Here is a 12,143-nt window from a genome sequence, read left to right as displayed (position 1 = left end):
CTCTGGAATAGTAACATAGTACATGACGGCAGATAAAGACCTGAACGGTCCATCCTATCTGCCCATCAGTCATACCCATCAAAAATTCATGATTAAATTAACTTGTCTCTTCTTTGATACACCTGGAAAATAGCCTGCAAAGTCCACCTGGCATTGTCCTAGGCTCCAAATGCTGAAGTTGCCCATCCAAGCTCTCTCCAGCTTATCCAGCCATCCCGCCCGCAAGATATCTTCCACAAATTGGCCAGCAACATCCCCATGTTCCGAGTTAGCGGAGTTCCCATTGATGCCCTCCCCACACATGGGACACAGACCGCGCAAGTCTGTCCAGCACCGGCCCTAGTTCCTTAAATATTTAACTACAAATGATAAACTGCTAGGGTGGTTATTCTGAAAATATTTGTAAAATACAGTATTTGAAATCACCAAAACTACAGTTAATGATGTTTTCTCTGTATACTTCCCATGGTCTCAGGGGCTGCATAAATTCAATGATGGGCTGCAGGTTGTCTACCCCTGCCATAGGTTTGGTTGCATTATTGAGATTCAGACAACTTTACTGTTTGTTGGAAATGTACCCCCTAGAGCCCTCTGAATAGGGGGATTTGTGTTGGCTTTAATTGCATCCGTGTTATCAGCAATTAATTTGACATGAGGTAAGTACATTTTTTTCTGTGTTAACTGCATTGTAAGATAATGAGCATGCCCTCCACAGTTAACAAAGACTTTGCAGTTACTGCATGTTCATTTTGGCCACTAATGTGCAGCAAAACCAAAACCTAAAATGAATGTTATTGTTTGCTTCATTCCACTTCAAAAACCATCCAGAATGAAACTGTTGATAATTCAGTGTTCTTTCTCTTACCTGCACTCCTACTCCCACCGCCCATTCCTTGTGAAGCAGATCCCTTGAGTCATTTGGCAAAAGGAAGAAACAGGGGAAGTTTTTCCTGTAGGATAATGTTTTCTCTTCCCCAGCACCCAAAACTGTCTGTCTTTTTGCATATTTTTTCAAAGCATTCTCTTGCTTACCAACCACCAAATCCCAGTGCTTTCCCAAACATTTGCATTTAAAGCAAACATCTGCTGAAACCTTCCCCGAGTTGATTTACACTTGCCCAAGTCTGCTACTACAGCTGAGTCCTGTATAATTTCAAATGGTTTGGAATTAAAAGTTGATAAGCAACTTACACTGACAGTCTAGTACCTCTGGCTTGTAAATGAAAGAAGAAGCAATTAATCTCTGGAGAAATTGCTGCTCTGGAGAGCCATAACTTTTTTATAAAGACATTTGGAGAAAGCATGACATTTATGAGGCATGACAATTTTTATGAGATGAAAATACAAAAGTATCTTATGTAAGAGAGATGACAATTGCTTGATTTTTACAAGGGCAGGCACAGACTCTTAAATCCACCTGTGCTGGATGAAGCAGCCTTATTTAAGGTGGTGTGATGTCAAATTTCCCAGGACACTGCAGTTTTTCTTGAATATTCTTGAACTGACCAGAACAGTTGAGTACCTAGTAAATGTGGTCATGGCCTAGCTTTGTTCTGTTCTAATACATAGACACCACAACCAGTAAGGGGCAATCAGACCTTCAGGAATTCACTGAATTTCTAGAAATAACTCAGCAGTTGAGAGGACCAATAAGACACTTGCTTTCAAAATCTCTCAGCTGCAGCCTAAGTGGATAGTCTCCCCTATATCATTTGCTATCAAAGTGAATAAATTGTTTATTTCTTAAGATATGAAATAAATTTATAATCTTCACATATGTTCAGAACTTAAAGGGCCTAAAGGAGACGAGCTCCCTTTTTTAGGCACTTGTATTCAATCATTGCATATGACTGTATATCTTTTTTTGTAAATTTCAATTGAAATGTAAAAATTATTATACTATTCGTGCTTATATTAATCAAATCAAACTTATCTCAACTGATGGATTCAGGGGGTCCAAATGGAAAATCTTGTAACCCTAGGTGCAGGGCAGGATTAATTCTTCGAGGGCCCCTAGGCACACAGGTATACTGGGCTTTCTTTGGGGGTCCCAGCAGGAGGGACTGGGCATCCCTCCTGCCAGTAGTCTTTGTGCAGAAGGCAAGGGCCGCAGCCGCTAAAGGGAGATCCCTTGCTGCCATCAGTTCAGCGGTAACACAATTCTCTAACCGGCGCCTACAGGACATTCAAAGCATGTCCAACCTTAGGATGGCTAACTTTATACTCCATTTTCAACCACAGAAATATCCAAGTCCAAAACGTCCAAACCCAGACCATTTGCATGTGGGAGGGGGGCCAGCATTGTAATGGACTGGCCAAATAGATATTCCAACAAAGCCATGGGACACCTTAGAGGGCACTGCTGTGAACTTCACATAAAGGATGCCAGATATACTGTACATCTTACCATAACCCCCCTGATAACTTCTCCAAACCCTACTATACCCATCTGTCTACCACCCCAGTAGCCATTGTGGCTGCAGGTGGCACCTATATGGCAATAGAGTAGCTCGTTCTGTTTGTGTGTAGCTATATCTATTTATTCACTATTCTTCCAAAATCTTCTTAGGCTTTCTATCCAATAGTGCCATTTTGAGTTTATTGCAGATTTTTCTTTCGACAGATGATGTTATTTAAGATGTGACACGCAGTTTAAGGACTGGTACTATGCCTTTCTTGCTTTTTTCTATACTGCCAGATGATGCAAGAGAGGTGTACCTATGAAGACAACCATGAGTTTTTTTCAACCTTCTTACTACAGGTTTTACATATACCTTCTTGCAATATTCAAAGTTTCCACGCCTAAATGTTCAGTACTGTAGTGAGTTTTAATATAAAACACTTTCACGAGAAAAAACAATAAATGATGTCAAATATTACGTGTAGACAGTACTGCTTTAGTCGTAGGGAGAAAGTTCAAGCTGAACTCGAGGAAAAGCCTCAGATAGGGGCCCTGCCACCACCACAATGGTGGATAAAGGTGGTAGGGTGATAACCTCACTGGCAAAAACCTCTGTTAGCTCCCAGTTATAAAAGACTATAGGCAGGGCTGTCTAAGCTTGATAGAAGAAAAACTTTTCTACTTATCTTTCAATTGACCGGTACACCGACGATGGCCAGCGTTTCACTAACTTGCTGCCTCAGGGTGTAATCAAAGTCCGATCAAAAAACTGAAACCAGAAAAGAAAATGTGTCAATATCTGGAATTAAAGCAAACTTCTCATATGTTTACAGAAGCCACCTTGACATACCTTTTAGTAGGACGCCGCAACGTCTCAAGCGATCCAAAGATCGAAAAAGATGGCTACACCATGACTGCGCCGGGTTATGAACTCCCGGGGAATGACGTCAAACCCCCGGGGGGTGGCTGTGTAATAGAGCAGCTGACTAAACAGCTGATTCAAAAAAGCCGCGGTCAAAAATTGCAAATTAACTGCTCACTGAAAACTTAAGTTTTAAATTTTATATTTTATATTTTCCATATTTTAAATTGATGTTTTATGTTTTGAATGATTTGAATGAGGTGTATGATATAGAGCTGACAACACAAAGTGTCCTATGTTCACAAGAAATCAAAAGAAAATGTTCCATTCTAGTTTCTGATTTAGCCCGTCAGGTTCTTCACTGTTCAGTTTGAAAATCCAAGCTTGTTCGGCCCGCAGAAGTTTTTGCTGTCTGTCTACACAATTGTCCTTGATGTGATCAATGACACAACATTGTAGGTCAGTAAAATCATGATTGTGTTCCAAACAATGTGTGACCATGGGAGCTTGGAGTCGATTATTTCGAATACAGCTTTTATGTTCCGTCACTCGTGTTCTAAAAGGGCGGATAGTTTGTCCCACATATAATCTTGGACAGGGGCACATAAAGACATATACCACAAAGGTCGAATTACATGAGGTGTTGTGTTTGAGCTCGAATATTTGTCCTGAGCTTGGATGCACAAAATTGTCTTTAAGTTCACGTGTGATTAAGCAGGTGGAGCATCTACCACATTTGAAATGGCCTGCAGGTTGGTCTCTGGCTGAAACAGGTTCTGTGACGTCAGACGGGCTCAAAAGTTCCTTGAAGTTTTTTTGCCGAGAATATGCCATTCTTAAATGGGTCTCTCTGAATGTAGGTTGTAATGCCATAATGTCCCAATGGTTACGTAGAATTCTGGTGATGTGGTTAGTACTGGGAGAATATTCTAAAACACATGTGACAATATCATCTTCATCTTCCTTATCCTTATTGCTTGGAATAAATAAAAGATCTCTATTCATGAATTTTGCTCTTTTGTAAGCTTTCTTCAATACAGTGGAGGGGTAACCTCTGTTTGTTAACCGGGTGTATAGCTGTTTGCTATTGGCTTTATAGTCTGACATGTTGGAGCACAAGCGTCTGTAACGAAAGAACTGTGACGTGGGCAAACTACGTTTCAGCGCTGCTGGATGGTTGCTGGAGAAACTGAGGAAAGTGTTTCTGTCTGTGTTTTTTCTATAGACAGTAGTCTGAATGGAACCTCTGTCTCGGACGATCTTGACATCTAAAAAAGATATGGAATCAGGATGACACTCCATGCTGAATTCAACTTTCTGATGCCTGGAGTTTAACCAAACATGAAATTGATTTAATTCTTCTCTAGAGCCCACCCAGATCACAAAAATGTCATCTATAAATCGTAGCCACGTAAGAATTTTGTCTGAAAAGGGATTATTTTCAATCCACAAACTTTCAAATTTTTGCATGAATAAATTTGCTATGGAGGGTGCCATGGTGGCTCCCATAGCAACCCCCGAGATTTGTTGGAAGATTCTATCTTGAAACTTGAAATAATTTCTTTTCATAGCTATGGTCAGAAACTGTATTAGAAGGTGGATAGGAATTCTGTTGTTGTCCATGTTGTTTTGAAGAAATTCATCCACAATAGTGATGACTTCATCTTGGGGAATGATAGTGTATAGTGACTTGACATCAAATGTGACGAAAAATGTTATTTCATCTACGTTGGTAACTTCAGATAGTTTTATCAAAAAATGAGATGAGTCACGTAAATATGAAAATCCCTTAATCACTATAGGGCGGAGAAAAATGTCCACAAAAGAGGAGAGAGGCTCTAGTATAGACCCTCTACTGGATACTATTGGACGTCCAGGTGGATTAATTATGTCCTTGTGAATCTTAGGTAGGGCATAGAACACTGGAATTCTAGGATTAATCACATTCAAATAATCGTGTTCTTTTTTGGTCAAAAACCCGCTATCTAAAGCGAACGACGTGAGGGATTTTATTTCAAGAGCTAAATTCGGGGTAGGATCTACTCTGAGTTCTTTATAGTCAGATGGTTCATTCAATAGCTTAAAAACTTCAGCCTTATATTTAGACATGTCCAAAACTACAACTCCTCCCCCTTTGTCTGCCCTACAAATCCTAATCTGACGATTAGTCCTCAGTTGTTTTAAAGCCAAAAATTCATCGCGTGTTAAATTGTAAGGTTGATATCTTTTTTTCCTCTTTTTAGTGAATTTTTTAACATCTCTCACCACTAATTCTTTGTATAACGTAAGATGGGGGCTTGGAGGTGTGGGAGGAGACCAAGTGGATTTATTACTAACCACTGAGTCATCCATGTTTGTAAAAGAGTGTTCAGAGAAATATTCTTTCAAATGAAGCTTCCTGAAAAACTTCTCAATGTCTATTCGAAGTCTGAAATCTTGTAGAGGTTGAACTGGAACGAAGGTGAGACCCCGGGACAAAACTGCGATTTCAGTAGGATTCAGAGCATAGGATGAAAGGTTGAACACTACTTGTTCTTTGTCCTGCTTGACTTGTCTCGCTGAGCTCTTGTTGTAGTCTGTTTCGTGGTTCTTCCTCTTGGTTTTCCTTTTGTTTTGTTCTGCCCTGTGCCGCCGGTTTTGTCCTGTTCTAAAAAATCTTCTTCAGAATTGGATAACGATCCTCCTTCTGATGGATCTGAGGATTCAAACTCTCTCCGTTTCGGTTTTGAAGGGTTAGTTAGCCAAGGATATACTCTTTTTTTCGCATAATCTTCTTCGTCCCTCTTAAATTTTTTGATTTTGTTTTTTTGAAGATTGTTTCTAAAAGACTCGATCTTCTTTTGTGTGTCAGCTAATTCCTTTTCATAAATGTCAGTATCTAAGTTGCTTTTCAGTTCCCCAAGTTTAGTGTCAAGATCAAACTGTATGGTTTCTGTGGTTACTCTAGTTTTTTCAATTATTAATACCATAAGGTCTAGAGAGCACTTATTGAGGATACCAGCCCATTGTGTCAAAAATGTGGAATCCTCTGTGAATAAAGTGGGCGCTTTTGCGATTCTAAGACCCCTTGGAATAAATTCTTTCTTACAGTATTCTAGCAGTGTAGCTCCATGTAATGTGGCCCTAACTAGTTTTTTAGCTAGATTCATATATTCAATCCACGTGGCATTGACACTAAAAGTCTCTGGAAGCTGAAAAACAGATGGTCTCTGTAATAAATCTGATACAAAATCTGTAGTGAAGCCGAATCCGGTCTGCCAGCCATGGGAAGCCATGGGAAGTACTGTAGTGAGTGACATGGTAACCATTACCATAGGAATTCTGCAGTTACTGTGGTAATTCCTGTGGTAATGGGAACCCATAGTCAATTATGCCTGGTACTACCGCAGGAGCGATTGGCCATCCCATGTCCCTGCCATCATTATACCCCCTTTTCAGATCCATGAGAAAAAGGTAAAGGGACTTGATATACCACTTTTTCTGTGTGGTTACTATCAAAGTGGTTTACATATTTTAGAAAGGTACTTATTTTGTATGTGGGGCAATGAAATGTAAAGCGACTTGCCCAAGGAGCTAGAGTGAGAATTGAACTCGCAACCTCAGGGTGCTGAAGCAACTGCTATAATCACTAGGTCACTCCTCAGGTGATATTCTAGAACAGGGCACAGAAGTAGATTTCTGTGCGGGTCTGCCATTTTTGGTCTGTTTTGGTGCCTTGCTTCCTTTATAATGCTTTTCCACATGAAATAGCACATAACATCATGCACTTTATATGGAATTCCCTAGATAATGTATTTCTGTGCATATTTTACCACAGGCTGTACACGGGCAGATTCTGTTCTAAAATACTACCAAAAGTGTACACATCCTGACCTAAATATGTCATTTTTTATTTCTATCTTCTAATATTTGTCTCCAATTTAGTAAATAAATCCCATGTTGTCGAGCAAAGGACACAGCTTCGTTGATGTTCTTGAAAAACAGTGCCTAAACATAGTTTTTTTGTTATATACCCTTTGAATAATTTATCAGAGGGATATGTAGAGATTTTTATTGGACCCCTGATGCAGGCTATTAGCTGAAACATGGTCTGTGTTGGGTCTGTGTCCAACCATTGTATATATTGGACTTTATTGAATTTTAGGCACCAGCTTGAAGATTTGGTCATCTCTGCTTCTTTTTTGCTGACCTAAACATGTCATTTCTAGTTTCTGTGTTCTAATATTTGCTTCCACAAATAAATAAATAAATATTTGCCTCCATAAGTAAATAAATCCCATGTTAGACAAAATGATGCTATGTACAATATCATAAAAAATGACAACATTTAACATACAAGAACTACAGAATCTACAGAAACAGTTCCCCTAAACAAATTATGTGGAGCAAGTTTCATTTCTGATCATTTTAAATAGCAGATTCACTCATTTCCCTTAATTTTAATCTCACATTCAAGTTCTCCTCTTTTTAAAGACATGTGGCAGACAGGTTTCTTTTATAATTGGACACACAGGGGTGCTTTTTTCCTAATGAACGGAAGGACTTAGTAACAAATGTCAAACAGCCAAGATTACATGGAACTTAAGTCTTAAATGATAATTGCTGTTACTGAAAGTGTGCAATATTGGTTAATTTAGAAGTTTCTTTTACATTCAGGTGAGAAAGAAGCTGTATAATGAATTTTTAAAACAGGCTATGTGTTTTGAATAAATCTAACATGGGATGATAAAGCAGACCCTTAGATGGTATATTGTGTCTAAATACAGGTATGCATTGTATATCTGTTTATTATCATATGTTATGGGGGGACAGGGTTACTATTATGGAGTGAACACCAATGTAACCATAATTTGCTTTTAATCAGCACGAGACACTCTCCACGCCACAGAGGTTCTTTTTCAGCATTTTTACCATCCAAATCAGATAAGTGTTTTTCATTATTAATATAGTGAATATGGATGGTAACAGGGGACAGTGAAAACCATGATGGTCCCCCGTAGAACCTTTGTTGGTGTGATCACTAATTTATGGGTTCAGGGTCTGAGTTTTCACGTTATTATAAATAAGTGTTTATTTTATTAAGAACTGTGATTAATATTATCAAGTGACAAGTGAAGGAAAGACATCTTAATATTCAAATTGGCAAGTTAAATAATACTTGTGTTTTTAATATATATTGTTCCCAAATTGTATCATTTAACTGTCTAATATGCTTAATTTAAAAGTTATATTCATATCTGGTATGACTGAAAACCAGTATTTAGATGTCCTTATTGCATGGACATCCAAATATCAATTTTTGGATCCCGGTTTATCACCTTTTTGGACCATACTTTGGCTATAAACTGTTTTTGTTCAAATAATGTTTGATGATTAAAGACTTGGCATCTTGTGCATCATCTCTGCAGTTTTCTCCTTTGTTCATTGTTTGACACATCTCTGCAGTTTTCTCCTGTATTCATTGTTTGACACGACACTGCAGTTTTGTTGGATTTTTTTGCTTGTGCTTGCCTGAATACAGGAGATGAACTTCCATATCTGGATGCACAGACTTGGCTGTCCATGGGTCATAGTCTGAGTTGTACATCCTTCCAAAAATCTGCCTCTCTATGTGGTTGGCTAGTCAGTGTTAATCATGAATGACTATAACCTGAACAGAGTGGCGGGTACGGTTCTGGATGACTTGATGGAGCATACAGATTTTTTTTTTTTTTTGCCATAATTTATTCTCTGTGTATGCACATGTGCATGTGATTCAGCTCACAATAGTAAGCTGTGGACTAATTTAGAATAAATAGCTGCATGGAGGAAAGGGGATTGTGGGACTTCTATTGAACCCATAGGATTCCTTCAGGGATGGAAGCAGTTGCCATAGGATTCCCATCAGAGTGTGGTTAAAATCTTTGGTGATGCCAAATTGAGGCAACTGAAGCAACAGAATGAAGCTTGGAATACACAGAGCGGCAGCCAGAACAGCAGACTGAGGTTTATTACACAGTGAATACCACCCAAAAAACAATGAGAGGCTGTTCGGGTCAGAATGAAATGGAGGGCTAAGAATATTTTGCAACAGATGGTGAAGCTGGATAACTAACACTCATTTCCCTGATGAAGTTTCGGCAAAACAGGGGCCCTGTTGGAAATTATGCAAATTGAGGAGGACTGAAGAGCTGCTTGCTAGCAGTGACTTTGTAGCCGCAAATATTTGGCATGTGCAATTTTCTGCTTCTGCTGCCCAGCACCGCAAGAGACTGCTTTTTTTCAGAAAAGTTTGGCATTTTTTCTTCAATACAAAGAGCATTTATGATAATAGATTTATGCGCTGATTTTAAAAGCTACGTATTTTAGCCACTGAAGAAGCATTAATGAGGTGGAGTTTGTCTGACCAAAGATGTGTCTTCTTGTCTCAATTTACTGTTGAAACAAGCTTGTCTGTGGGGATGTTAAAGTTTTAGACACCCCCATATGACACTGAAGTCTTTTCTCCATTTTTTTTTTTTTGATAGATTATATGCCATTTTTCTGTTGGGTTCTTAAACAGTGCCGGGGTATATTTTGGATGATTATAATATTTGAGTTAGTTTTTGGGCATCCTTTCTTGCTTTTTTTGTTTTGGGGGCTAAGAATATGCCATACTGGGTCAGACCAATGGTCTACCTAGCTCAGTATTCTATTTCCAACTGTGGCCAATCAAGGTCACAAGTATCTGACAGAAACCCAAATAGTAGCAACATTCCTCGCTACTGATCACAGGTCAAGCAGTGACTTCCCCATGTGTGTCTCAATGGCAGATTATGGTCTTTCACTCCAGGCTATGAGAAAGTAAGTAATAGCATTGATTCTTACAGGTACAGGTAGGGATGGAGGGGATTAATTGTGGGAATGAGCGAGCATAGAATGGATCTTAGCAGGTATGTGTTAAATTCCAGTGGGGATAGGCAAAGAGGGATGAAATTTCTGTCCCTATGCAACACTCTAATTTAGACCTGGATATTTAGTGCTAGGCCATATCCAGCTATCATCAATGAATACCTGAGTCTTTGGTGGCCATTGGAAGTTATACAGGTATTACCAATATTTTGTGACAGTACCCAGATAGCTATTTGGGCAAGATAGGACTACCATTTATTGCCCAGATAATTATCCAAGTACCTTTGCTGAATATTGACAGTGCTTACGTTTAAATACCTACCTGGCATAAATGCACATGAGTCGAGTCTCTTTCATTTGAAAGGAAGCTCTGGAATGAGAGGGCATAGGATGAAGTTAAGAAGTGATAGGCTCAGGAGTAATCTAAGGAAATACTTTTTTAGAGAAAGGGTAGAAGAGGTGATGGCTACAGTGATTGTGTCTGAATTCGTGGGATAGGCACATGGGATCTCTTAGAGAGAGGAAGAGATAATGGTTACTGCGGATGGGCAGACTGGATGGGCCATTTGGCTTTTATCTGCCGTCATGTTTCTATGTTTCTGTAAGCTCTGGCTCCATGCACAGCACAGAGAGTGATAAAAGCACACCAGGAACAATACAGCACAAAGGGCTTCAATGAACAGGGACTTGTCAAGTGAAAGTAAAGAGGTGAGGCATGCACATTGGTGACTATTTATACTTCAAAAATGAATATGCATGAATTCATACAGGGTGCTGTGATTGTTGAACTGTACATAGGCTTGCAGACTATTTTTATTGCCTAAGTTGGGTATTTGAATTGTGTCTCATTAACTAGCCCCTGATACAGGTGTTGTACTCCGAAAAATGGCTCATGTTGGGTCAATAAAGACAAGTTCCCATTCACTGAAGCCCTTTGTACTTTTTTGTTGCAGAACTTCTGGCTCCACCAGCGTTCCATCCCTGGATATCCCTGGCATGAACTACATAGTGTCACTGCAGTCTGTGTAGATATTCAGTAAACCTCTCTGGTTAAGTGCCACTGAATATCTTCCCCAAACCCAGTTAGCAGGAGTTAATCAGGATGGAGCTGCTCCCGTCTGGTTCACTCCCACTGAATATCAACACCATGAGCTCCTATTTGTGCAGCATGCAGACAGCCAGGTGTAGTGATATTTCAGTAGTACTTTCTGTTATCAGCTTCTGTACAAGTTATCTGTGAAAGATTTCAGCCTGTTCAAACGAAATCTGGGAAACAAACAGTAATGAATTTTGCCAGGAACATTAGGCTTGTCACTTTAAAGAGTTCTGTTAAGACTCAGACTGACACTTCAGTGAAAAATAGCACAGACACAGTGCTGTGGAGTATGAGGTGGCTGCTGAAAAGGTCTCAGCCCAATTATCAAAGTTGGGGTAGTCTCTCCATTGAGGGCTATACACTTGGTCCAGCGATTTTCCACTTTTCTCGTTTTGTATTTTTCCAGTGGAATGAAAAAAGGTGACTATCTATGGCAATCAGATGTTTCTATGATGGTTCTCTTATGTTGGTTCTACCTAGGCAGGGCCGGATTAAAGGGTAGGCCCAGTAGGCACGTGCCTAGGGCTGGAAATGGTCAAAGAGCCCAGTGAAGGAGGGCAAACAGACCACTGAAAATTTTTTTTTGAAACAGCGACAGCCCCTCCAGCAATGATCGGCAACGCGGCTCCCCCCCAAAGCATTTATGTGCAACGCAGGCCGCTTCCCCCCCCCCCCCCGGCTGACTCTCCTATCTCTCCCTCCCATTGCGAGACGACCGACCAACCAACAAACCTCCCTACAGCATCGGCAGCCACAGCACTCTACACAGGCTGCTTCGCAGCCTTCTCCTGCCAGTGTTCTCTCTGTCGCATCATACTCAGCTCCTTAGATTACTGCAACAGCCTCTACCTACCTTGCCCAAATACTATGATAAAACAACTACAGACCGTTCAGAACACAGCTATCAGACTCAT

The sequence above is a fragment of the Geotrypetes seraphini genome, chromosome 3 (assembly GCF_902459505.1).
Source record: "Geotrypetes seraphini chromosome 3, aGeoSer1.1, whole genome shotgun sequence".
Classification (NCBI taxonomy): Eukaryota; Metazoa; Chordata; class Amphibia; order Gymnophiona; family Dermophiidae; genus Geotrypetes; species Geotrypetes seraphini.
Note: the sequence above shows the minus strand (reverse complement) of the source record.